The sequence below is a fragment of the Salmo salar genome, chromosome ssa06, assembly GCF_905237065.1.
Source record: "Salmo salar chromosome ssa06, Ssal_v3.1, whole genome shotgun sequence".
Taxonomy (NCBI): Eukaryota; Metazoa; Chordata; class Actinopteri; order Salmoniformes; family Salmonidae; genus Salmo; species Salmo salar.
Window position 1 is genome coordinate 86,295,487 of NC_059447.1, and position 6,000 is coordinate 86,301,486.

The following is a 6,000-nucleotide window of genomic DNA, read 5'->3' on the forward strand; positions in this document are numbered from 1 at the left end:
GAGGCTATATACAGGGGGTACCGGTACAGAGTCAATGTGGAGGCTATATACAGGGGGTACCGGTACAGAGTCAATGTGGAGGCTATATACAGGGGGTACCGGTACAGAGTCAATGTGGAGGCTATATACAGGGGGTACCGGTACAGAGTCAATGTGGAGGCTATATACAGGGGGTACCGGTACAGAGTCAATGTGGAGGCTATATACAGGGGGTACCGGTACAGAGTCAATGTGGAGGCTATATACAGGGGGTACCGGTACAGAGTCAATGTGGAGGCTATATACAGGGGGTACCGGTACAGAGTCAATGTGGAGGCTATATACAGGGGGTACCGGTACAGAGTCAATGTGGAGGCTATATACAGGGGGTACCGGTACAGAGTCAATGTGGAGGCTATATACAGGGGGTACCGGTACAGAGTCAATGTGGAGGCTATATACAGGGGGTACCGGTACAGAGTCAATGTGGAGGCTATATACAGGGGGTACCGGTACAGAGTCAATGTGGAGGCTATATACAGGGGGTACCGGTACAGAGTCAATGTGGAGGCTATATACAGGGGGTACCGGTACAGAGTCAATGTGGAGGCTATATACAGGGGGTACCGGTACAGAGTCAATGTGGAGGCTATATACAGGGGGTACCGGTACAGAGTCAATGTGCGGGGGCACAGGTTAGTCGATGTAATTGAGGTAATTTGTACATGTAGGTAGAGGTAAAATGACTATGCATGGTAATAAACAGCGATTAGGAGCAGACTAAAAATGGGGGGTGGGAACAATGCAAATAGTCCGGTGGGCCATTTGATTAACTGTTCAAGAGTCTTATGGCTTGGGGGTAGAAGCTGTTAAGAAGCCAATTTGACCTAGACTTAGTGCTCCGGTACCGCTTGCCGTGCGGCAGCAGAGAGAACAGTCTATGACTAGGGTGGCTGGAGTCCTTGGCAATATTTTTGGCATTCCTCTGTCACCGCCTTGTATAGAGGTCCTAGATGGCAGGAAGCTTGTCCCCAGTGATGTACTAGGCCATTCACACTACCCTCTCTAGTGCCTTGCGGTCGGAGGCCTAGAAGTTGCCATACCAGGGAGTGATGCAACCAGTAAGGATGCTCTTCATGGTGCAGCTGTAGAACTTTTTGAGGATCTGGGGACCCATACCAAATCATTTCATTCTACTGAGGGGGAATAGACGTTGTCATGCCATCTTCACGACTGTCTTGGTGTGTTTGGACCATGATAGTTTGTTGGTGATGTGGACACCAAGGAACTTGAAGCTCTCAAACTACTCCACTCCAGCCCCGTCGATGAGAATGGGGGCCTGCTCAGTCCACCTTTTTCTGTAGGTCACAATCATCTCCTTTGTCTTGATCACATTTAGGGAGAGGTTGTTATCCTGGCACCACACTGTCAGGTCTCTGACCTCCTCCCTATAGGCTGTCTCATCGTTGTCAGTGATCAGGCCTACCACTGTTGTGTCATTGACAAACTTAATGATGGTGTTGGAGTCGTGCTTGGCCATGCACTCATGGGTGAACAGGGAGTACAGAAGGGGACTGAGTGCCCACCCTTGACGGGCCCCTGTGTTGAGGATCAGTGTGGCAGATGTGTTGTTACCTACCCTTACCACCTGGGGGTGGCCCGTCAGGAAGTCCAGGATCCAGTTGCAGAGGGAGATGTATAGTTGCAGAGTCCTTAGCTTAGTGATGAGCTTTGAGGGCACTGTGGTGTTAAATGCTGAGCTGCAGTCAATGAATAGCATTCTCACTTAGGTGTTCCTTTTGTCCAGGTGGGAAAAGGCAGTGTGGAATGCAATAGAGATTTCATCATCTGTGGATTTGTTGGTGCAGTATGGAAATTGGAGTGGGCCAAGGGTTTCTGGGTTAATGGTGTCGATGTGAGCCATGACCAGCCTTTCACTTCATGGCAACAGGTCGGTAGTCAAATAGGCAGGTTACCTTGGTGTTCTTGGGCACAGGATCTATGGTGGTCTGCTTGAAACATGTTGTTATTACAGACCTGGTCAGGGACAGGTTGAAAATGTCAGTGAAGACACTTGCCAGTTGGTCAGCGCATCCCCCATGGTACACATCCTGGTAATCCATCTGGCCCCGTGGTCTTGTGAATGTTGACCTGTTTAAAGGGCTTACTCACATCGGCTACGGAGAGTGTGATCATACAGTCATCATGAACAGCTGATGCTTTCATGCATGCTTCAGTGTTGCTTGCCTCGAAACGAGCATAGAAGTCATTTAGCTCATCTGGTAGGCTTGTGTCACTGGGCAGCTTGTGGCTGTGCTTCCCTTTGTAGTCTGTAATAGTTTGCCAGCCCTGTCACATCCGACAAGCGTCAGAGCCAGTGTAGTCCTGTATTGACGTTTTGCCTGTTTGATGTTTCATCCGAGGGCATAGCGGGATTTCTTATAAGCGTCCGGGCTAGAGTCCCACTCCTTGAAAGCGGCAACTCTACCCTTTAACTCATTGCGGATTTTGCCTGTAATCCATGGCTTCTGGTTGGGGTATGTACATACGGTCACTGTGGGGACGACTTCATCGATGCACTTATTGATGAAGCCAGTGACTGATGTGGTGTACTTCTCAATGCCATCGGAAAAATCCCGGAACATATTCCAGTCTGTGCTAGCAAAACAGTCCTGTTGCTGACCACTCGTACTCCCTGCTTTAGTTTTTGCTTGTAAGCAGGAATCAGGAGGATAGAGTTATGGTCAGATTTGACAAATGGAGGGTGAGGAAGAGCTTTATACACGTCTCTGTGTGTGGATTTAAGGTGGTCTAGTGTTTTTTTTCCTCTGGTTGCACATTTAACATGCTGGTAGAAATGAGGTAAAATGCATTTAAGTTTCCCTGCATTAAAGTCCCCGGCCACTAGGAGCGATGCCTCTGGATGATCAATTTCCTGTTGATTTATGACCCTATACAGCTCGTTGAGTTCCGTCTTAGTGCCAGCATCGGTGTGTGGTGGTAAATAGACAGCTACGGAAAATATAGATGAAAACTCTCTTGATAAATAGAGTGGTCTACAGCTTATCATGAGATACCCTACCTCAGGTGAGCAAAACCTTGAGACCTTAATTTTCGATTTTGTCCACCAGCTGTTATTTACAAATAGACACAGACCACCACCCGTTTGTCTTACCGGAGGCAGCTGTTCTATCTTGCCGATGGACCGAAAACACCGCCAGCTGTATGTTATCCATGTCGTCGTTCAGCCACAACTCAGTGAAACATAAGATATTACAGTTTTTAATGTCCCGTTGGTAGGATAGTCTTGATCAGACCTCATCCAGCAGGTGGTTCTGGGCAGGTGTGATGTAGTTGTTGTTTGCATGTGTATGTTTTTGTATTGTCTAAAAAGATAAAATGAAATCGTACAAAAACATTTCATGAGGAAAAATGACGAGATTGCAATACGCATCTGATTATTCATTATTTATTTCATTTATTTAGTTTACATTCTTCATTGTAACCACAATGTCACAAATAACTGAGCACACACAGCATGAGCAGATTAACTTGGTCAAAACATTTCTTTATGAAAAACTACCAGAAAGAATGTTTGTACTTATTTATTTTCATCCAAAGCCACAAATGAGTTTGTCACTCAACTTTATGCTGACAGATATAGCTTTATGCTGCGAAATAGCCTACTAAATAGGCCAAGCTTAAACGAATATATATAAATGTAAAAAAAAAAATACATTTCATGAATAAATGAAGTAGTTCAGGTCTTGAAAATATGGGCAACCCCATAGCCTAACTCTCACACACACATTTAAACAAAACAAGTATTGTTATTTTTTTTCTTTGTTATTACTAATCAATTCATTTATACATTTATAATTAGTAGGTTATGTTATCTGATTTAACAAACCTTTTTCATTTTCGTATTTATGTATTGCATATAGTTATTTTTGTTTTTATATGTATTGTTGTCTATCACCTGTTTTCTTTGGTGCAAATAAATTAAACTTAAACTAAATCATATCTTATCCCAACACAGCTAGTTGTCCTCTGCTCACTGTCAACATGCATTCCTCTGGTGTTAGCTGGAGTTAAAGTGATGGTTTATCAACGGAGATGGTGTCCATGAGCCAAATACAGCTATCCCCAACCCCCAAAAAAGAAGAGCCTTCAGCAGATAGTAGACTAGATCTGGGATATAGCTCCTATCTGATCGTATCTGAGGTATATCGAGACCAGAGAAACACCTGGATGTGTGGAATTGTTTTTCTTCTCTCCTCTCTTCCAGTGTGGCGATGAGAGGAGGAAAGGGGGATGAAAGGAGGAGTGAAAGAGAGGTATTCAGGTGGAGGTGTGCGCCAGGGTCATGGTCCATGAGCAAACAATAGTGTTTGCTATGTCTCCTTCACCGAGAAAACACAATTACCGCCAAGCTCTGAATGTGAAGTACCTTGTGTCCAAAGCTTTATCAATGACTGCATTCATGTGTCACATTGACCCTCTTATGGCCGAGCTGAGTCAATAGACAAATTGAGGTCCAGCCACAGAGACCAAGCAGACCACAATCAAAGCAGATGTAAAGTGTAGAATGAAGTCACGTTATTGATAATGGAGGAGGCTGTATATAGTCTCTGTCTTGAATAAGCATGAAGATGGCTGTCAAACTGAAGGAGTCTTTTTATTATGGGAATCAGCATCAAAATCCCCATAAAAGACTTGCATAACGCTCATGAAGTACGTATTAGACCTAGGTATTGTATGTATTTACTGATATGTACTCTATGTTTGACGTTTTCAATGTATGTAGTAGTTCAGTCCTTGACTAATAATGTTCTGTGCTATGTATCGTGTCATGTTTCATGTGGACCCCAGGAAGAGTAACTGATACTTTTGCAGCGGCTAATGGGGATCCTAATAAATACCAAATACCAAAATACTAAACGTAGCGTAATTTTCCCAAATAGCATGGTAATGTCAAGCTCAGGGCAGTATAACATGTTTTGATATCTTGCCTCGTATGTTATCGCTACAAGGTCACGCTATCCCAGTTATTGTTTTCCCCAGATAGATTATGGTTTATTTATTTTCTCATTTCCATGGAGAGACCGAAATTACACAGATTAAAAAAATACAAACAGGGGAACATTTCGACCTTCAGCGTTTCCAAATACGTCATCATGCCACCCTGGTAGGTCAAGGGCTTGTCTCTCTCTCTCTCTCTCTCTCTCTCTGTGCAATCGGTGATAGTTTCAGTCCAAGTTTACAGTAAATCATATTTAATAATTTAGTATTGAAAGCTTGAATTGGAAGAAAGGGATTGAAATTCCTTCCTAACCAACCAAACAAACAAACTTTAAGAATGTACAACAGAAAATACCTGAGTTCATACTCGTAGTCCAACGGCCAGAGAAACAATGGTATGTTTTCGATAAGTAAATAATCCACCATGATAAAATAAACATGACTGGTATTTATTTCCATTTGTCCGTGATCTGTTCTTGTTTGTTGGATTTTATATTTAACGTCCTACACCAAATGTTGAATTCTATGAGGTCAATATTGCTGAAGTTATAATTGATAGCATTTCCCTGTGCTTGTTGTATTGGTTAATGGAAAAGTAATTTATGTCATGTAGTTTATCTTCATACAGGTAACTTTTTGTACGATTCATTTCACATTTCATATGTCACTGATTTCAGAGAAAGGGCTTCAAACCTATGACGTAACCTTTTCAGGCATGATGTGTTCTTGTGTAGCTATTCTAAGGGCCAGCCTTGACAAAGTATCCATTTAACTGAAAAAAATACACTTTTTTTTAGCTCAGTCTGACGATTGCTGACATCAATTCACACCCCACTAAGGAGGTCCCACTAATCATTTCCACTAAGGAGACCCCACTAATCACACCCCACTAAGGAGACCCCACTAATCACACCCCACTAAGGAGACCCCACTAAGGAGACCCCACTAATCATACCCCACTAAGGAGACCCCACTAATCATACCCCACTAAGGAGACCC